The sequence below is a fragment of the Rattus norvegicus genome, chromosome 1 (genome assembly GCF_036323735.1).
Source record: "Rattus norvegicus strain BN/NHsdMcwi chromosome 1, GRCr8, whole genome shotgun sequence".
In the NCBI taxonomy this organism is placed as follows: domain Eukaryota; kingdom Metazoa; phylum Chordata; class Mammalia; order Rodentia; family Muridae; genus Rattus; species Rattus norvegicus.
In genome coordinates, this window is record NC_086019.1 from 46,879,432 (window position 1) to 46,902,534 (window position 23,103).

At 40.5% G+C, this 23,103-nt stretch overlaps 1 long non-coding RNA gene across 1 annotated transcript in view; it reads left to right on the forward strand.

The window, feature by feature from the left end:
• The first annotated feature begins 209 nt into the window (after window positions 1–209).
• The window catches only part of LOC108349518 (uncharacterized), a 48,349-nt gene continuing 25,455 nt past the window's right edge, over window positions 210–23,103 (forward strand). Inside the window, exons 1-2 of the long non-coding RNA XR_001835601.3 lie at window positions 210–355; window positions 2,854–3,013. This is a non-coding gene — a long non-coding RNA (uncharacterized LOC108349518). The remainder of the gene's footprint in view (window positions 356–2,853; window positions 3,014–23,103) is intronic.

A 23,103-nucleotide genomic window follows, 5' to 3' on the forward strand; every position in this document is an offset into this window, starting at 1 on the left:
TCTAAATAAAGTCAGTGTGAATGAGCACACACACACACACACACACACACACACACACACACACACACAAACACACACACAGTCAAGGGTTTTCCTAGCTTCCACACACAAAAGACCAGAAAAGCTATTGAAAAGAGTACAATTGTGACCTTGTTAACATTCCAGAGATCTCCAAGGGCACAGTCAGATTGTCCCACCCCAGAGACCTTCCCTATTTTCTCAATGACAGAAATGTATATGCCTGCAGTGCAGCTCTGTACCTGAGCCTCATTTAAATTATTGTTTTGGTGACTCGCTCTTCAAGTTGTGGTGGGACTCCTTGTCACGAAGATTTGTGCCACTGAGATAAATATTAGTGAGTTAAATTTCTCTACCTTTTTTGTTAACTCCCTTATAAAGAGAATATGCCACCAGCCTACAGAAGGGCTCTCTCCAAATGCTTTCAAAGAGCTTTAAAATGATATTAGATGGAAAGTTTACATTATGTCATTACTTTTTATGTAAGCCTGCACAGTCACAGCCAAACATGTTATTAGTTTTTTGCCAAAAATTCCACAGTTGAACTATTTTCAAATAAATAACATGGAGATCTTCTTATAATATTAATGCAAAACCTGATGTTTTAGCAACTTGAAGCCTGCTGCTAGTTCAATATCTATTAAATAATTTTAACATTCCTATTGGACTTTTAAATATGGTATTATTTATCTATTGGGGACATCTAGGGGGAAGTAATGCACAATTTGTACTTAGCTCCCTAATAACTCATTGTTTGATGTGGCTTGTTCATGCATGGGGTGGGAATCCTTATTCTACCCCACTCATCCATAAACTTACATGGGTCCTCTGCAGGGAATGAAGTTTCTCCCTGGCCATCCATACACTCTTGGAACAGGAGATCTCAGCCAAAGCACTCTTCAGGGAAAAGAACGTGTCTACCTTCCCCTTGTCACACGACCAGCAATTTCCATGTAGGTGGCAAGAATCTCTCCGTATTGAGAGAAGGAGACTAAGGCAGTCTGGACTAACCAGCTGTTAAACGTCTAGCTGAAGGCAGACCTTTGTGACGCTTCATGTGCAAGCCAACAGTTACTCATCCAGCTCTAGTGAGCGAGCCCCTCTTGTATTGGTAAACTTTGACCTCCAAGGTGCTCAGGTTCGTCCTGGGGTTCTGTTTGTTCAGGAGAAAGAGTAAACTGAATTCAGTTAGCTCTCCTACAAATACAATTGAACCAGAAGGGCAGCCCTTGCTAATCCTGGTAAAGCAACAGGGGAATACTGTACTTCAAAGTGCTGTTGTCCCTGTAAAGATATTATCTCAGAGATGGCTTCTGGGAACACGTTTAATCAATCTTTTATCGCCTCTTATACGAATGGGGTTGGGGCTATGAGTTTGCACGAGGTTTTGATTGTAAGAACTCTTGAGGGGCAATACGGTTATATTATACGTTTTATGCAGCAATAAGTGGTAAATGTTATACCAAATAATGGGACACATGATTAATAGCCCATAAATGTCCACTTGGCACGGGAAGGTTCTTTGTAGGGAAGTGTCTATTTTCCACTGAGAATTGAGTCTGTGTTAAGCATCACTGAACATAGCCAGGAGATTATATTTTTCAAAAAGGGAAGACAAAGGCATACGGTGGTCATGAGCCACTGAGGTGTGGCCAACCAAAAGCCTGTGCTCAATTTCTTCTGCTCTGTTAGAAATTTTATCTTTTCCCACATAAAAATGTCTGTCAGTGTCTGGGGGTGTGTGTGTGTCTGTGTGCCCATTTGAACTTCAGTGCTTCCTGAATCTCAAAGGAATCATGTCACTAGTACCCAATGAATGGTTAGAAGCAGGAGGTCTGCCTTTACAGAGCTCACATAGACCAAGTCAGCAAGTGGGGAGATTCCTCATATATGTTCTCAGATGTCGTACTAAGACCACTTCCTACTGGAGAGACATTTTATAAAGTAAGAAAGGCAGTCCTTGTCCATTGAGAATAGAGAAGAGCAGGTGACAGCCAGGTCACTCTAAACTTGGCTCGTGTGTTCCTGATTTTTCTTGTTGCTATGATAAAAAAATCTGACAAAATCAATGTAAGCAAGGGTTTCTATTGGCTCCTGGTTTGGGAATACATTCTATTGTTATAGGAAGGTGTGTCTTTTGAGAGTGTGAGGCAGCTTGTCACCTTGTGTGCACACTCAGAAGAAAAGGGTATGTGGTAGGGGAAAGGGAGGAAGAGAAGAGAAGGAGGGGGAAGGGGGAGGGAGGTTGATCCTTTATTGCTTTCTCCTTTTTATTTAATTTGGGATCCTGACCCACCGAGTGCTGCTGTCTCATTCAGGGAGATCTTCCTTCCTTAGTTAATCCTCCATGACGTACTTAGAGATGTCTCCTATGCAGTTCTAAACCTTCGAGTTGACAGTTGACTTGACCTTGGTTTAGATTTGGGAATAGCTATCTAGAATTAGAGCTTGGACTTGATATATAAGAGTAAGACCACAGTCCTAGGCAGGAGCAACAACCCCATTTCTATTTCCTTTTAAGTGAACAAGTGTCGAATAAATTAAAACATTTCAAAATCCAGCCTGGGTAAGTGAAGCATACATGTCCAAGAGCTTAGATTTTATGGGAATGAGAAAACCTCTGAACCACAGAAGTAAATGCACAGGGACAGCAAGCGACCTTTGACCGGATTTAGTGCATGAAGTTAGGAAAACAGCAATCTACTTACAGGTGGGCTGACTACTGACATGCCATCAGAGGCCACAGAAAGCCTTCTGTCTCAGTCGCCCTCATGGAGTACTGGTGTAAAGCCTGGAGATTCTTCTGAATTGGTTTTCTTCATTCTGTCCTATTAGATGATTACCGAGCACTAATCTAGAGATGTCTTCACTGTCAAAGATGTGGAAATTAGTGTACTTTCATGATTTCATCCCAAAGAGGAAGTTATTGAAGAGAAGAACAAGTGTTCCTTCAGTAGGGCTGCCTTCCTAAAGGATCTAAGAAGGAGTTTTAAAGGTATGATGCACTTTCTCAGTTAGAAAAATAGCTTGCCAGGGCATAGATGCCAAAGTCTGTGATTAGGAGATTCCATGTTCAACCCAAAAGCTGAGAGGACCGAGAAAACAAGATGTCAGGCCACAGTAGGACCAGTGTAAGGTCAAGGCTAAGACCTGGATAGCAGAAGAACAGCCAATATGGCCGGGGATAATAAAGCAATGAAGTCTAACACATGTGCCAGCCCAAGACTCAGATACCCAAGTTACAGCCATTGAAGGAAAGCCCTTTGTATTGTGCCTTTGCAGTAAGGGGTCAGGAAAGGGTAAAATTTATTCAAACACTTTTTAATGGAAGAAAATAGTTGTCCACGTTAAAAAGAATTACAGGATTATTGGTTGTGTGCATGCGTTCATTGGTAAACAAACATCATAAAGTATGTTGCAGATCTATATGGTATAAGTCAATCTTTACACAGCCTCTTCATACAACAGACATGTAAACATAGGAGTGTGAGAAATTTCTTCAGAAAAACAAGGCCTGTGGTGTGTTTATAAAAATAGGTCATACAGAAAGCACTTGGTGATAAGCAAAGGAGCAAGCTTTCTTCTTCTCATGAGAGAACCAAGATTTATATCTACCAGTATATATAACATGATGACTTGTATGTAAATTTGTTATGAGAATTTACAAATATAAAAATGCTATTTTTGTATGAGTCACTTTATTGGTTCATTGAATTTAGGGAAAGGCAAAGTCTTAGACCAGATTGAATCAATGTCTGTCCCCTGCATAGATTCACACACCACACTTCAGTCAGCTCTGGTCTGTATATACTTCAGAGATCCCATAAGTTAGAATAGAATAGTATAATTATTCTTGCCAAATGTCCTCATAGTCATACTCAGTCTGAAGCACAATGCATTTCTCACATGGGTTAGAACAGGAATGTAAACAAACCTGTGGGATTGCCAGTTGCACTTGAAATTATGTGCAGTGCATAGACTTGACGATTAAGAGGAATGGTTTTAGTACAGGATTATGTATTTAGCATACTATATTTGGTCACTGCTTGAGCTTATTAAAATGTTTACTTTATGAACTTTCTTGTATAAACACGTGGCAGGCTGTGTTACTTCTGAAGCAATTTCACACACCCTGTGTTTACATGTCTACTATATGAAGAGGTCATGTGAAGGTGAAGATTGACCTATACCATCTAGGTCTGGGATGTACTTTGTGATGTTTGTTTAACAATAAGATACTTAGTGACTCAGTTCTCAGGACATTTCCCTGTTGTTAGGGGGGCGGGAGGGATATGTCTGGCAGGGATGATTGCTCTCTTATGGAGTTATGGGCACTGCCTTTTTCTTTTTCTTTTTTTTTTTCTTTTTTTTCTTTCTTTTTGGAGCTGAGGACCGAACCCAGGGCCTTGCACTTGCTAGGCAGGCATTCTACTACTGAGCTAAGCACTGTCAAAAATGAGGTTATGTTGGAAAGGAGTGGTCAGGGAAGATTTGATGGTGTAGTCAAGTCCTTTGTCCAATCTGTTTTCTTTTATCCTTCAGTTTATTGAATAAAGTTATCTAATACAATGTGCTTTTCAAAAACATCTAGACTGGGTTTTAAGCAAATAATCTGGGCCTAACAGCCTAGTCAAGTTGATGCATAAAACTCTCCAATGTTATAGACCACCAGAGTGGATCTTCACCAGAGGAGTGTCAGTGGCTGCATTTCAAGGGACGATCTTGTTAATTCAATCCTTCTTCTCACTAGCTTGAGAAGTCAGTTTTTCTTAACACCTTGAGAGGTTCCCTGCTTTAAAGACAGACATTTAAGTAAGATGTCAGTCCATGAACTGGAAGAGTATTTGTCACGCACATGAAAATTCTTACCATTGGCATGGCTAGGACAGGCTCTTCTAGATAGACACGTTGACTTACAAGTGAGGGTGAAATCAAACAGCTGCTAAATGAAGAATCTGATACCTGGGACTAGACCGTGGCAGTGTGTAATGGCCTGAAGTTAAGACAAGTTAACACACTGATCTCCACAGAGAGAGCCATAGCACCAGCAGCTTGGAAAGATACTGATGCTTATCTTTGGCCATCACCACTTTCCTGGCAAGGACTCATCCATCAAGACCCCTCCTCTTCCCCATGCTTCTAAACATACCCACCTTCTGACTGGTACTCTCTCAAATGCTCACAGACTTCATCGTGTAAACATTGCAGGTCTGGTACGCATTCCCTTGTTCTAAGACAATTCTGCCCAATTTTCTATCATTAAAGATCAAGATCACTCCCCACTTATGCTTTTGTGATAAGATTAGTTGTGATAGCTTAACATTTGCTAGATAACAGAGAAATTGAAGAATGAACAAATATACATTCTACTCTTTAAGTCTAAGGTAGACCCAAGAAGAGAGGAGACTTGATATGAACATTTGATAGGTATAGGCTCAGATCTTTTTTTGCAAGGTCTATCTATAAAATGAAAGTTTTGAGGTTAATGCCCCGGGAATTCTGGGAATTAAGATAATGCAGATATACACTGGCATAGGGATAACTACAGTTCTCAGCTTTTGTCTCTTCATTTACTTCTTATGCATATTCAAGCACAGAGAATAATGGAGAGATTTGTTCTTTTTTTTTCTAGTTTTAAGAGGAAAATATTTGAAAGAAATACAGCCTTTGTGCATGACAATAAGAGTCACAGAACTCCACCCAGGCTCTTATAAACTCTAAGACAAGTAGTTGGTCAGCCACTGAGTGACGGTTTCCAGTCCTGATATAGGTTTAAGACATGTTGAACAGGGACACTAAATGCTGAGCGAGCCCATGTCTGAAAGACAAGGCTGTCCTAATGAAGGTTGTGGCAGGTGGTTAACAGGAGAAATGTCATCACGTTAGAGATTGGATCTTCCAATGGAGTAGGCACATGACAGTGCAAAGTACTACTTCCTGTGTTCGTTGTAGCCCTTGCCTTCCATGTCTGAGGCAATGAATTAGCACTAAGGCTTCCAGAAGATGGATATCGATTTATGAGCACCTTCTATAAATGAGGGACTATGACTAGGTTGAGGTGTATGATGGCCTGGCTTATGCACTGATGTTAGCTCGTGAGAGCTGCACAACCTTCGACGCTAACTTGATGGTTACAAACTCCAGTTTCCTCGTATTAATAAGTAACTTCAAGGCTGTAGCTATGACCAAGTAAGACAGACTCTGAGCTATTCAAATCTTTGACATTCAAACATTCAAGTGTCAGTTACTGTCATAACTAACTAGCTTTGCAATTGAAAATTGAAAATAGTATAAGTGAATTTCTTTACACTTCTGTAATTCTTGTCATTTGGGATCAAAAATACCCATTAAGCTTAATTAATAATGTATGTGTTAAAACTTATGAAATATAAATATATACAATATATAATGTAAAATATATTTGTAAATGTATTAAAATATATCTGTTTATACTACATGCTACATATTTCTCCAGTTTGGATTGCATTATAATGTCTCTTGTTTTAAGATGTGATAGGTAGCATTGAATATCCTAGTAAGATCATCAGTGTAAGGGGAAGCCCTGCTAAGACTGAACGTGATTGTTGGGGGGAAGGCGGCAATGGGGGGAGGATGGGGAGGGGAACACCCATAAAGAAGGGGAGGGGGAGGGATTAGGGGGATGTTGGCCGGTAAATGGGGAAAAGGAATAACACTCGAAATGTAAATAAGAAATACTCAAGTTAAAAAAATAAAATAAAATAAAAAAAGAATTAAAATGCCAATTAAAAAAAAAGATATGAATCCCACAGAAGCTTAAATGTTGTATATTCCTTTACTGTGCTTAGATGACTGTACATAATCATAAAGAGTAGGATTTACTGTGGTCAAAGGGAAAAAGAAAAGGTTATCTGAGGGATCAGCATCTTTACTTGACCTTTATTTGACTCTTACTTGACCTGGACCCTGTGGTCTTGGTTTTAGCCAGAAGACACAGTAGTTATTATGAAAAATTCATCTTCCTAGTCTTTTTCTTGGGGGGATGGGGATGGTGTAGGGTGGGGTAGGGGTTGGGTGGGATGGGGTGGGGCTTGGGGTGAGGTGAGGTTGATTATTCCATCCTGTTTATAAAGACAAGGGTGGCCCCCATCATCAGGCACAAGGGGGCTATTCTATTGCTAACCTAAGGGTCTGTCGCCTTGGACTTGTTTCGTTCTCTCATAGAAGTTGTGAAAATATGTTCAATTTCTCAGTCACCAAAAACTAGTTAGCACATTTAATTAATATATATTTTTATAGTTAACATGCAAAAAAGAATGCATAGCTATTCCTGCCACAGCAGAGTGTGCAGTGTTTTTCAAGGGGTTGGGGAACATCAGAACAAAATACTAATTTTAAGTTATCTAGACATATGAAAGGACACCTCTAAACAATGAAAAAACAGGTATAATTTTTTTGGAAGTTTAACTCTGTGTGAGTAATGCATGCATGCACATACACAGCATGTAAACACACAAGAGAACACGCTGAGGACATACAATTTCCAGGTTTAAAGGTTGCATGTCTGACCCTGCTAAGGTGGCCAAGAGTATGAGACTAACTAGGTCTGAGGCCCTTGGGAAAATGCACTATTATTCTGCTAAAGGAACCCAGTAATTAGATGGCTTTTAGTGACATTCTGTTTCACTTATCAATCAGAGCACTGCCCAGCCCTCTTCAGAAAAGCTTCTCGAACTAGGTAGGAATTAACATAGGGACCTACAATTGGACAGTGTGTGGATGGTGAGAGACTATCCACTTATTAGTCTTAAATGGGGTGTCTTCACCAAGCCCCTCCCCTCAAGGCTCGGGGATCTATGTAAAAGAAGAGGCAGAAAGGTTGTGAGAGGCAGAAATGGTGGATGACTGTAAGGGAACACTGTCTTCTGGACAGAGCAGGACTGAGTGTATATGAACTTACAGAGATATGACAGAACAAATAAGACCTGTACAAATCAAACAAAATACCAGCCATGAGAAGAAACAGACACAAAACCCTATCCTAACCAAAACTCTATTTGCAATTGAACCTGCTGGGAAGGGGAAAATCTTGTTTTTCTAATAGAATGGCACTGGCTATATCAACAGCACTCCAGCCCCATGTGTAGAGGTAGTTGGCCAACATACAACATAAAACACAATCCATATTTTATGGGTTTTTGTCTTATTAGTTTTTTATTTTTATTTGATTTTTATTAATTTTATGGAGAGAGAGGGGAGAGAGAGAGAGAGAGAGAGAGAGAGAGAGAGAGAGAGAGAGAGGAGAGAGAGCATGAAGTTGAGTTGAATGGGTAGGGAGGTGGGAAGGATCTGGAAGGAAGTGGAGAGGAGTTACATAACCAAAATATATTGTCTGAGAGAAACTTTAAATAAAAACAAATTAATATTTAAAAAGTTGATGGCTCAGTTGTCTATAGCGCTGTTCCTACCCACCCTTTCCTCATCTCTTTATGTGGAGGAGCACCATCTTCCCTACATCCCCCTGCTTATATCCCCTGGGGTGCACTGGGGGTTTCATGTGTTCTCCTTTAGTCTTGTTCTTCCCATGTGGAGTTCTTGAAACAGTCGGGTGCATGTGTACATTCCTCTCCCCAGTTTAAAATGCTCTTTCTGTTTTATTTTTGTTCACATATATGAAGGTCAGAGGTCAACCTAAGGTATCATCTTCAGGATGTTGTTCCTATCATGTTTTGAGGCAAGGTCTCTCACTGTGCTAGAGTGCACTAGGCTGGGCCAGTGAGCCCCACAGATCTAACTGTCTCCATATCCCTAGTGTAGGGAGGGCAAGGTCATGCCCAAGCGTCTGCCTTCTTTTCTTCGGTTCTGGGGCTGAAATTCAGGCATATGCAGGAAGTTCTGTATCATCAGACCCATCTCTACATTCCTGAAGGCTTATTATTTTTTAACTATCTTATTGTAAAAATAGTTTTGTATTTGACTTTTAAAATATGCCATTAGACTTTTTCATTGCTTTATTCTACCAAGTCATGACTTTTACATTTTATTCAATATTCCATCACATCTCTAGAACATAATTTATTTCATCCTTTCCACATTATTGGACTTTAAAAATTGTATTCAATATTCTGCACTTTAAATGTTGTAAGAACATTATATATCATAAATAATGCTGCCATAAACATCCTTGTGCATATGAAACAAATGAATACAACCCCAGAAATATATTGTCTTTGCAAAGTATGTAGTTTATTTTCCCGTGAATAGTAGACATTGTTTACACCAATTGCAAGTAGCAGAGTTAAAACCTGAACTTGATTTCATATCGGAAAATGCTACCTTATGGTTTGTTTGAAATTGCAGTTCAGGAAAGTAGTAAAAATTAAATGTTCTCACTTTTCTCTAACAAGATGTGGAATTATTGTTAATGAGTTCTGTGGTTTAGTGAATTGAAAACAGCAGCAGTCTCCCATTTGTATCTCTTTATTTTTAATTTTCACTATGTATGTTATAATTTACAACAAAAAATCTTTATGAACATGTATATAGATATATATGCATACATGTATATATGTGAAATTTAAACAAAATAATGTAATTTTCTATGCACAAAATTCCAAAATAGCCTTTCTAGTTCTTTGTGTCTTTTTAAAACAAAATCACTTTTCCCTCTTCTCAACTATATATAATCACCAACTTGAAATTTGAGTTAATTGGGGCTTTGCATTTTTTATTTTTATGTATTTATTTTTATTTTATTTTATGAGTTGTTTTTTCTTCTTGTTTTTTATTTGTTTATTTATTTTTTTGCCTACACAGGATGAGCATACAGTGCCTAGGAATGCCAGATCCCCTGGAACTGGAGCTACAGATGTTTGAGACCCACCATGTGGGTGCTGGGAACTGAACTCAGGTCCTTTGAGAGAGCAGGCAGTGTTCTTCACTACTGAGACACATCTGCTGCTCCATGCTTTGCTTTTGTGATAGCTAAAAATATTTACACAGTAAACATCACATTTAATTTTGCATGCTTTAAACTTTGTAAACATAAGATTATATTACATGTATTGTGATTGTGATATATTTATTATCTGTTTATCTATCATCTATCTATCTATCTGTCTATCTATCCATTTATGCAACCATCTATCCATCCATCTACATCTGTCAATTTATCAGATATATGTATATATATGTATACACACACACACACACACACACATATCAATCTATCTACTTAAACAGTCTCTTTTCTTTTTAAATACCTATCCATGTCTGCATGAAGCCTCAGGGCAGTCACATCCAAGGCTTCATCTTATTTTAAACACTGGAACATTCACGTTGTTCTGTTCCCATAAACAGTGCTTCCCACATGCCATCTGGGTGATTTTCATCTGGAGTTAGGAGCTCTGCGTTTTCTTTAGTTATCTTTTAAGGGACTAGCTAAGTGTGGCGTTGGAATGGCTGCGGCATCCTCCCCTGCTCATGTGCATCTTACTGACTTTACCAGACTGCGGTTCAAGTTCACTGTGGATCTTATCTCCATCTGTGCTGCGTAAGCATTCAGTCATTCCCTGTCATTGCTAGAAAACGGGTTGAGATGCCATTGCATCAGGGACTCAGTTTGTGTCTGTGGATGGAGGAAAGAAAATACAACCTTCTTCAATGAAGAATCTAAAGGTCAGGTGATCAGGAGGAAACAAAGCTCATCTGTGAGTGCGATCTGTGCTTGTGGAGAAAGTGGGGGCAGGTGCTCAGAGTCCTGCTATCCTGAGGTCATCAGAGAAGGGACAGGGCAAAGGAAAGCCATCTGTGGCTTTCCAAAATGGCGACTCTAGGGAGAAGTACAGTCAGCTTGTGTTTTCCTCTGGAAGCTTGAGCAGATATGAGCTTGAAGGAGTTTCCTGTGGTCCTCTATAGGTGCAGGTGTCAATCCTCGCCAGCGCTCAGAGAGTAGGACAGGCACAGAGGGGCTCCATGAATCTTACCCGACTCAGCTCCAGAATAGCCACTATTTTGGTTCTGTCACCCACCGTTCATCTCTCCCCTTCGGCTTTCTTGTCTTAAGAGCATTTTTCTATTGTTTGCATTTTACTATTGGTTCATGTAAGATCTCTATATATTCTAAATAGAAGATGTATGTTTGCTATACCTAGAATCACAGGTTCTGGGCTCCATGGAAAGTGTTAAGTATGGGTTCCATTTCATGGAACAGGCAAGCTTTGAATAAAAATTTAAAAACTGGTTGGTTAACCCCATAATTTTATGACACAATTGCACCAGTAGGCATATTTTGCCAGGTAGGCTATTATGATATTTTTCACACTTAAAAAAATCTGTGTATGTCTTCAGTTGGCTCTATTTATCTTCTCTGAACACAAAAAAATAATATTAGTGAATGAAAATGGAGGTTTGGTTGAGGAGAAGGATTTTATCAGAGATAGGAGGAGAGGACAGCCAGATGCATCTGGAAGAGTACAGGCCGAACAGGGCCAGAAGAAGAGAAAGAGTGAGGAAGAGTAAAAGAGAGGGAAGTGGAGAAAGGGCAGAGTGAGCAAGAGAGGAACGCAGGACCATGAGAAGAAGAGAACCAAGGGAGTCAGGACAAAAGAGAGCAAAAAGAAAAGACAACCGAGAAGGCAGACTGCGGCAATGGTGGGCTTTACTGGCATTGCTAGCTGGTAGAAGGGAAGCGAGGCTCTGAGGTTTAGGGACATGGCAGGGGAGAGAAGAGCAGAGAGGAGACACTGGCTGAGTCTGGAGGCCAGCGTGAACTTGAGTGTGCTAACAGACATCCAGCTCTCCCTGGTTTCTTGGAGACGTGACAGTATCTTTGACTTAGCACTTAGCACTTCCGGTTTTGCTTTGTCTTTGTGCTGACTGTGTTTGCTTTAAGGAATTTTTCTCTATTTGACGATTATGTCATTCTACATCTTGTTCGTAGTTTTGATCATCATGTCTTTATTTTATATACATAGTATATATATTAAATGCATATATTTATATATAAGTAATATAAATTATATAATATATACTACATCATGTATATATACATATTATATAATGCATATATAATGCATCAGGTATGTATATACTGTGTATATATGTAATGTATATATAGTATATAATAATGTAATATATATAATGTACACACACACACACACACACACACACACACACACACACACACACAGAAGGATCTGGTTAAAGAATTCTCCAGATCTACAGGCCCCCTCTCTTCTCCACTGACTTACCTATGACTTAATCTGTGAAGAGATTGAACTTCTGTATGGCATTGGTTGAGGTGATGTATTTTGACTTCCTTGCCTGTCCAGCCACATCAAGCTCTCTTTCAGTATAGCAAAGTCCAACCATCCTGTAGCTCACTAACTTCTGGTGGAAAATAGCATGTAAGAAATTTCATTATATTTATGTGTGTGTGTGTGCGTGCGTGTGTGTGTGTGTGTGTGTGTGCGTGCGTGCATGTGTGTGTGCGTATGTGTGCATGTGTGTGCGTGTGTGTGTGTTGCACACATGCGTCTGTGTATATGTGTATATGGTGAGTACTGGGTGTGTGTGGAGGTCAGAGGACAATTACTGGAGCCTACGGATTGAATGCAGACTATCAGGCATGGCTGTACATGGCCACTTCATACTAAATTTATTAATAAACTCATCAACTTTCAACAATCTCTAAGACTGGAAGAAAACTTCCTATCTTTAAAGAATATCTTTGCAATTCTTTCTATATTGTGTTTCTTTAAGATTTTACTTCTAAAGGTTATCCTAATTTTCACGTGAATACTTGGTGACCATGTAAGTATGCCCTGCGGAAGGTTTCCTGCTGCCATCGTGATCTCTGTTACAAGGCCTCTCTCTGCTGCCCTTGCTATTGCTCTTACACACAGGAAACTTAAATGTTCTCATTAATTCTCCTATATAAACTCTGTTAGGGTTTTTCCACTGGTAATCATTCTATCTGTAAATGATACTTTCAATTACCAAGAATTGCTTTAGAGTTCATTTTTTGATATACAATTGTTTGAAATGTAAAATAGGTCTCAGGATAAACCACCAATTAAAGAACTTACAGAGAAACTCCATGTTCTTTCCTTATACATGACTTTTACTTTAGTTTTTTTTTTTTTTGTCTTCAAAAATCTCCCCCACATTCTCAGGTACACTATAATATACTACCTTTTCTTTCCTGACTCTTTCATTTTCCTCTCCCAAAGTTTCACTGGCTGCATGTGGTTGCTCATGCCTATACCCCTGCACTAGGAGAACTTCCATGAGCTCAGGGTCAGCCTCCAGAGTGACCTTAGAGATGATCCTACAGCAGTACATAGTATTGTCTCCTGTTCTTTTAAATAGTTGTATACTATTCCATTGTGTGTCTGTACCATAGCATATTTGGTCTGTGGTTAAATTTTCTATTGTTCTAGTAAATAGTTTGAATCTATAAACTTCTTTTGAACTTATGGGGGTTTTATAATTGAGGATTGTGTACTTGAGTAGGGTTGCTGGATCAAAGACAGATGCCTGATTTTGTTGTGTTTTGTTCCAAATCACTCCTGGGAGGGTTATACCACACCAATGACTAATGAGACTCCACTGCCTGAACAACATGGTGTTGTGTCAAATGTTATACTTCATGCATCAATATGATATATGAAAAATAGTATCTCACAGTAGTTCTAATAGGCATTTCTTTTGGCATAAATAATACTGAAATATGTTTCTTTCTGTCTTTAGAATTTTATAGTATCATGGAAACATTTCTATTTCTTTTTTTCCATTTTATTTGGATTTCAGGACATCTCTAAACTTAAGTTATTTTCCAGCAATTCAGGAATCATTTTGACACTGTGTCATTGAATTTCCATTTCCACTATTTCCTTTTATTTCTTCCTAGAATGAATGATTCATTAGGGGTTTTCTTATTTTTCCACATTGCTTGAGTTCTCTTCTCTCTCTACTTTCCAGCTGAGTCTTCCCAATATTCTGTTTCTTTTTAAAATACAAAACAATTGTGTGTGTATAAGTGTGTGTGTGTGTGTGTGTGTGTGTGTGTGTGTGTGTAGAGTTCAGAAGATGGCGGGTCCCCAGAGCTGGACTTAGAGATGTTTGTGAGCCATTTGGTGTGAGTGCTAGGAACTGAACTTGGGTCTTCTTACCGACACAGCCGTAACCCTAGCTCCTTGCTTCTTTGTAATATCTCCCTCAGTCAAGCTTGACAGTACTGTAGGATTGAGAATGAGCTTACTTTGTTTTTGTCTAATGGTCAAATGTCATGTCTGACATCCTGTAACAAGAGAGCACGTAACTAGAAGAAATCCCATCTCTCTTTGATCACAGTGCTAGTAGCCGCGGGAACCTCAGAAGGATGACTCCCAGACTCAGAGTGAGCTATCTGTATGCATTGCTCCAGCAAAGTGTGGGCAGCTACATAGAATGACGGTCAGACAAAAGGGTCTGATCAAATGTCAGACCCAGCAAGTCAAGTCCCATCTGCTTGGATGCTTAGCCCTCTTCCTTCTGGGTTGGGAAAGACCTTTTCTAGACTGGAAGTCTTATATCTTACATTCAAACAAAGCAAGTCAGAGAACACCTCTGCTATAGGAAGGTGAGGACTGGAGAGAGAGATAGGACAGTGTGTTTAGGTTTTATAGATGACTGAGGAAATGTGCTTCAGATTGCTGTGGCTTGTGGGAATGAAGGAGGGTAGACAGACAGGCAAGGGATGGTCAAGGAGAAATGTTGTTTCTTAGTTAGCTTCTATTTTATGCTACCATTTCTTGAGTTCCAATATCTACACCTTCAAGCAGACCAGTAAAGCACCTTAGATCTCTGCATATGTGAACATGCTCATGTTCTAGTTGTGGGGATTGCAGTATCTGTGGCCTTTGCAGATCCTGGAGGATGTTTCTCTTGTGATTGTCAACCATGATGATGTGCCTCTTTGTTTTGTTTTACTCTTTGTTTATGAGAGGATGGCTCTTGAGAGACCTCAAGTAGAAAACTGAACCTAAAGAGAACCATGTATGGGCCACATGTGCATGCTTTGATGACTGCCTGGGGACTGTATTAAAGTAAAATTTCGATTTGAACATTTCCAGGTCACACACATAATACCAATTCTAGGTACAGCTCTAAGCCTGTTGTCAGGCATCCCTAGAGGACAAATGGCTGCTCACTCCTTTATGCTGAGCCAATGATGAAATTGACATGCTGCCTTTCATGCGTCCATTCAAAATATCACTCAGCTCACATGTGCTATGTTTCTGTAGTATCTGGAAAACTCCCAGGGCCTCCCTAAATCGTGCTGCTTTCTATGAAATCATCTTGACCCTCCATTTCCACCATCCTCCATCTTCAGCATAACCTTGCTTTCAAAAAAATCACTTTTAAAATTCAGTCATACATCTTTTAAGTTGAAGTCCCCTTAAGCAGAATACACACAAGTGATAAGTCTGCCTCATGATGTATTTGGATAAAATACAGTCTTGTTAAGTTCAGAGTGCCCCTCCCTGCTTCCTTCTTCTCACCTGGGATACAACAGAGCAATGGTGCTGGGTGACTGTGCTGTCCATATGAACTTTACAGATACAGTGTTGAATGAATGGAACCACCAGACAGAGAATGTGCAACACATCATTCCATGTAGAAATCAACCTTCCTAATGTTGCAACCCTTTAATACAGTTCCTCATGTTGTGGTGACCCCCAACCATAAAATTGTTTTTGGCGCTATTTGATAACTGTAATCATGCTACTGTTATGAATAGTAATATCAATATCTGGTGTGCAAGATATCTGATATGTGACACCTCTAAAAGGGTCACTCAACCCCCAAAGGAGTTGTGGTCGACAGGTTGAGAACTGCTAATGTAGGCCAAGTGCATGCATGTGTACACATAGGCACAGGCACAGAAGCACACACAGAGAGAGAGAGAGAGAGAGAGAGAGAGAGAGAGAGAGAGAGAGAGAGAGAGAGAGAGAAAGAGAGAAAGAGAGAAAGAGAGAAAGAGAGAGAGAGTAATGCACATATAGGCACACACACACTAACAGACACATGAACACACAGGCAGGCACACACACACACACAGACACACACAGGCACACACACAGAGGCACATACACATACAAACAGGCACATGAACACACAGGTGACACACACACACTAACAGACACATGAACACACAGGCAGGCACACACACACACAGAGGCACACACCCACTTACACAAGAGCAGTCCCCTCTTATGCTTTGATCACTCTCATAATCTAACTTTGGAGCACACTCTGCACACGTGGTTACCTATCGAAGCAAACTTCTGCTCTGATACTGTGTGATGAAGGTGTTTTCCATTTCACCAAGTAAAACATTTACTGATTTTTCACCTTCAGGCGTTATCTTTTCCGTTCCCATCTACTGAGATGTGATAGCAGCAAATCTCCACGGTCTCTTAGGTTTATTGGGAACCACCTTTCTGAGGTTTAAAGCAGCATAGGCGTGGCCCATGACTCTAAGGTAGCTGTCTCAGGCTGGTTCAGTCCTGTGTTTTGTGTGGATTATGCCGTCCTCTCCATTTTTCTCTCTGTCCCAGCACTGGGGATGGCCTGTTGTGATTAATGTTGCCATGTTATTGTGTGCTTTACAGGAAGTACAAAAACAACTTCCACCCTAGTCTGCCCTGTTATTAAAAAAAAATTTCAGCTATTCCCAACATTCGTTTCTTCCTAGTGTTATTAAAACTGCACCCTACCCCATGTACCATTAGGCTATTAGCTATAAATATATGCTTCTATAAATATGCTTGGACAGATTTAGAGCATTCGGTTCCCTGAGACCGGAGGATAGACCACCTCTCCCTGTGTCCAAATATCCCTTAATGCCTGTCAGCACTGTGGACTCTCTTCATTACAGTGCATATCCTGCGCGTTTATTATTGTGACTCCGACCTAACTTTATATTCTATTTTCTATCATGCCAATGCTTGCATATAGGGCAAATATTGATTTTTTTTTCTTTTTACAAAATAGACACGTTTCATTTTCAACAGTCAAATCGAATTCTTTTTAGCTTTATTCTAATGTTGTAATAGTTTTTATTTGGTTCTGATATTTCCCAAATAAACAGACAATAATGTACAAAGTAAAGACACCTCCTCCCCCCACTTGTCTTCTTTGGTGATATGTTGCCCATATCTTAGATTCAACTGTGCTGGCTAGACGGATGAAAAGCCGTCATAAGGTAGTAGATGTCTTTCTTCTCTTTTTAATGAGAATATAAATAGTGTTGCTATAATTTCCTAGACATAAATCTATATTTAACTGGTTATCAACTTCTTTCCGGCAGTCTTTATATATAGCATCTTTCCCACATTTGTACGTTGAATTGTGGCCAGATGGAAAACAATTTTAATTTCTTTTTTTAGAGGCACAAATGATTGGCACTTTTTATGAGCCATATATACCCAAAATGCATTTCTATTGTTTTCCCATATAAACATAGATGAGCGATCTTGACTGAGTGTAATGCCTTTCAATCTTCTCGTTTTCCTTTCAAAGTTCTATTACTTGTCCATTTTCCTAAAGTGTGATAATGCAGACATGATTGAAGCATGCCCGACTTTAGGTGATTTGTGCACGATCATTTTGATTTTCATCCAGTCTCAGACCTGGGCTGCCATTCCACAGCTTCTGTGGTTGTGTTGAATAACTTGTCTTGGGCAAGTGGAGAGATGGGAATAAATACCGCTTTACCCCACACGGGGCGCCAAAGGCCCACCAGGGAAGTGGTTCACTCCATCTTGCTTGGTGAAGGTGACGAACAGGCATGTGAATGAATGAATTAAAGGAAGAGGTGGCACAGGAAAAGCCCACCTCAGCATGGGGGGTGAAGACTCCGTGAGAGCTGAATCCTGGAGCTTTCTCTCCCCAGCAATACCTTATCACGTCTTTAATCTTGAGGGTGTCTCACGAACCTTGTAATGTTCTCAGCTTCCTGAACGTCGAGTATACCAAGATGCCTGAGTCCATAGGTTTCCTAAGTTTTCTCAATCTCAGGAGCCTTCATCTTGGTTTCAACGCTGAGCAAAACAACTGGTTGCAAAAGGTCCCTTCCAAATCCGATGTGAGGTCGAATTGCCCCCTCTCTGAGAAAATAGAGAGGTAATTAGGTTAAGTGTTCTGCCATCATGGGGGTGGCCATTGCTGTTAGTGGTTGCACAGACAGCTTTGCTAATAAAGGATTTTCTCAGACATAGAGGTCCTCTTGCTTCTGTTCCCTCTCACGAATGCTTTCTCCCTGGTGACACCCTTCCCCATGTTAGGATGCAGCCTGAAGGCCCTCACCGGAAGGAACTCTGGTACCACAGCGTGAGAGGTGGAGCCGTGTTTCCAGAGCTGGAGAGGTGGCTCGGTGTTCACAGCCTCCTCCAGTTCCTCCAGAGAAGCAGGGCTTGGTTCCAAGCTCTGCAGTCCTCTTTTCCACCCTTTCTCCAGATTCAGGAGGCTCAAATCCGCTGGCCTCTGAGCACATCAAGACTCACTAGTGTAGGCCCACATGTGTGTGCGCACACACACACACACACACACACACACACACACACACACTCCCCTAAAATAATAAAAGCAAGTCTTAAAAAAAAAACAATTCTCTGTGTCTCAGCACATTGAGTCTTCTGTTACAGCAACAGAAAATGCACCAAAACATATTTTTTCACTTTCCACTAATTAGTTTCTTTTTATTATACTCCTGAAATTGAGATTTTTTTATTTTTATCAGGGGTGTGGTAAATTCTATTAACCCATGTGGCAGTGTGTTTATTTGATGAAAACTGTTTAAATTTTATCTCGTGTCTGCTTCTATTTCTGTTCCAATTGTTCATATTGCTCAGAAACAGCTAGAATTCTAAGAAATTATTTTAATTCAACACAATGCTATCTTTTTCCTTCTGCTAGCCTCTCTCTCTCTCTCTCTCTCTCTCTCTCTCTCTCTCTCTCTCTCTCTCTCCTCCCCCCTTGTATTTCTTTGTAATTTTCATGTATCCCCAAATAGGGTGGTTTTGAAACTCTTTAGCATCTCAGATTCAGAATTCTGCCTCATGAAGACTGGAATTCTGATTGTTTCTGAACACAGGGTCCTCATTACAGAACTCTGGCTAATGCTCTCTACATCACAACCTGCCTTCCTAGCTCCCTCCCTGGCGCTCTGGGACTACGGCCCTCAACCAAAGCATGCTGATATTTCTGTCTACCGTCATCTTCAGTTTGAATGGGAATGTTGTGGTCCACTAACAGTTTGTACCACCAGAGTGCCAATTCTCATACTGCAATGGACTCTCTCCTGCATGGTGGAACTTCCAAGCCCGGTTATGTGTTCTTGGGAAGACAGGACACGGAGGGAAGCCAAGGGAAGCCTGAGAATGACAGGCTTCTCTGGGAATATGACTGGGGTAGAGAGGTTTCCAGTTCCCAGGATATTCTGAGTTCAAGCTGCTAGAAGAAGAATCACTCACTCAGGAGCCCTCTGGAATACAAATCAGTATCCAGCAAAATCCCAGCTGCCACAGGACCTGTAATTATTGGCCAACATTGGAGCAAAACGGAAGGACATCACCATCAAGTAACATCACTGTCACCAGCTACAGCAAGCACCCTGTTTGCAAGTTCTGATATTTTCCTAATAACAGACCTCTGTGTTTTAGTGACATTTGTTGGGCGTTTTGCTGCACAAGTAGTCAATATTAACATAATTAAAAACTCCTTTGCTCACACTTTTTTTCATGCCAGTCTAGACTGATGATTCTCCACCCCTGGGGGGCAACCCTCTATCTCCAAAAATATTTACATTACAATTCATAACGGTAGCACAATTTCAGTTAGAAAGTAGCAACAAAAATAATTGTAGGGTTGGGGGTGGGGGAGGGCACCACAACATGCGGAACTGAATTATCAGGTCGCAGCATTAGGAGAGTTGAGAAATTCTAGATCTTCTTCTTGCGTCTCAAGCCACTTTTATCCCAGCCTCTCTCTGGCATCCATTTTGCTTTAAACTGTAAGACTTCCCTACCCCCAATCCCCATGCTGCTAAGGACTGAACTCAGGGCCTTGCACTTGCTAGGCAAGCCCTCTACCACTGAGCTAAATCCCCAATCTCACTGTAAGCCTTTTTAACTGGGGTAAAAACTAGCTGAGCTTGCAGGTTCTTCTCGGTGGCAGTGGCTCTCCTTCTCCATCCCCTTGTGACTTCCCAACCCATGGGCTTAGTCGTCCTTAGACCCATCAGGTGTTTTCCACAACCCCCTTCTATTGTATTGCTCTTGAGACCAGGCTATGGGCATATGCCTCTGCTGTATCGAAGGTGACCTCAGGAAGTCTCAGATAGAATCGCACACTCCACACATAACTTTTCTTTCAGTTCGTATTTTAATCATGAATAAAGTAGGGGACTCCTATGAGTTTTCTGAGGAAAAGCACATGAGTATTTACTATTTTCATTTGGGGTTATAGTTATCTTCAAGAGTATAAAAAAAGCGTTTTGTTTTTTCTTTTGCACATATGAAAAATTTTATTGGATATTTTCTTTATTTTCATTTCAAATGCTATCCCCTTTCCTGGTTTCCCCTCTAGAAACTCCCTACCCCAACCCTCTCCTACTGCTTCTATGAGGGTGCTTCCCCACCCACCCACTCCCTCCCACCTCCCCACCCTGGCATTCCCCTATACTGGGACATTGAACTTTCACAGGACCAAGGACCTCTCCTCCCACTGAAGCCCCACAAGGCCATCCTCTGCTACATTACATATATGAGCTTAGCATGAACCATAGGTCTTGCCACTTGACAGACACTGTCTTATTCCCTGCTTAACACAAAGGGAGATTTCTCTGAAATGTCACCATGGGCCTGTTGCCAGTGTGAGTGCAAGTTTCTCTTTCACTAAACTCTTGATAAGTGACTATTCTTTGCTTTGAGGTTTACAAATGAGTCTCCATCCGAAATCCCAGGCCATTATGCAAGTTTTGAACTCCACCCCTAATTTGTAACATGTCCTTCAGAAAAGAAGCCACACCTCTTACCAAGCTCTTACTTAGTCTCAGCAAATACTGAGCATCATTAGAGTTCCATAGACAAGCTACAAGAAAGGCTCGAATGGTAGCACTTTCTAGAACACTAGAAAACAGAGGATTAGTGAAGACCCGACACCTTTCTAGGGTTATATGCTTCCTGAATGACACAACCAAGCCTCTATCCTGGGCCTGCAGAAGAAGTTTTATTCCTGTCAAGAGTCTTCCATGATGGTGTCCATACTTGATTTTCTACAGTAATTGATGAGACACATCTGAATACAATATTTGAATTCTTTTCTTTTTAGCTATGGAGCTGGAATAACATTCCAAAATGATATTTGCGAATTCATTGATTGTGATATAGTAAAATATGAGCTTTTACATTCAAAGGACATAAAGTGTCTTTACTTATGACTGCCTCACATCTGCCTGTATAATAAAAGACATATTTGTTTCACAGCTATAATATCTTCCCTGTTCTCTAGGCTCTAATAACCCGATGCATTTTTGAAATTGGAGAAACTGTAGAAGATGGGACCACAGAATTTAATGCACAGTACAGCAGCTGTGTTTGAACATCTGTGCCCTTCCCTACCCCATGTGCTAATCTCCTAACTCTCAGGGCAGTGGCCCTGTGAGCAGAGGCTTCTGGGAAGTAATCAGGTCATGGGGGTGGTTTCCTCGTGCATGGAGTTAGTACCCTTCTAAAAGAGTCACAAAAGAACTCTTGCACCCACTACATTCAAGGACACAAGGCAGCACTGGCTATTTCCAAAGAAGCATGTCCCACCCAAATTTGCCTTGATCTTGCAACTTTTAGCTTATAAAATAGAAGAAATATTTTTCTACTGTTTAAACCGCTCAGCTCATAGTATGTTGTAGTACCTGGAAGGGACCAGGGCAGTTACTAATCTGCCATACTATTTTGTTAAATGATACCCTACCGTGCATGCTCGTGTGTGTGTGTGTTTGTGTGTGTGTGTGTGTATGTGTATGTGTGTGTATGTGTGTGTGTATGTGTGTGTGTATGTGTGTGTATGTGTATGTGTGTGTATGTGTGTGTATGTGTGTATGTGTGTGTGTATGTGTGTGTATGTGTGTGTGTGTGTGTGTGTGTGTGTGTGTGTGTGTGTGTGTGTGTGTAGCCTTTGACTTTGAGTCTTATAATGAATGATTCCATCCTCCTAAGATAACTGGGTCAGCGCAGCCTCTCTCTGAACTTCTGTTTTGCTTATAATTCTCTTGCCTTTATTTTACTTTGATTCTTTTGCTGCTGTTGTTCCTTATTGCTCTACAGATTTCAACTCCTGAAATTTTAGACCTGAAGCCTGGCCATGAAATATTCAAAAGCTGCTTGGCTTCAACCTGCCGAGTAAGCAGTTTGTTTATTGTCTCTCAGTGAGGATGCTACATGGCCATGTTTTTAGAGAAGGGACTCATGTGGGATGATTAAAACTCCCATTTTTATAATGTGCCTGTGATATACTTCCTGGTTGGCCCCTCGTATTCGTACAAAACTATGAAATTGCATATTGTAAGAACCAGGTGACTCCTGATTCTGTTTTCTCAGACAGGGCCACTTTCTCAATGTCTTTCCCAGTGACTCCTTGTTTACCCGCTCTTGCATCATCTTCTCCCTTTCCACAGACACCTATTGTCCAGGAACCATGTCTCTGCTGCCTCTGGCATCCCCCATCCCTTACTGTCTTCCTTACACATCCACATTCAATTTCTTATTATTCTTTTTTTGAGGTTACAATACAATCACACACTTCCCCATTCATCTCCCTATTCTCTTCCAAATTCATGACCTCTATTTTCTAGTAATTGTTATCACCTACACACATACACACATACATGTACGCATGCATACATGCACGCACACATATATAACATATATCCACACACATATATACTATATACGTACACATGTACATACATCTATACTCCTAAGTACATAGGTACAACCTGCTCAGTCTGTACAGTGTTCCTTGCGTGTACATTTTCAAGGCTGGTTTTTGGTATTGGATAAC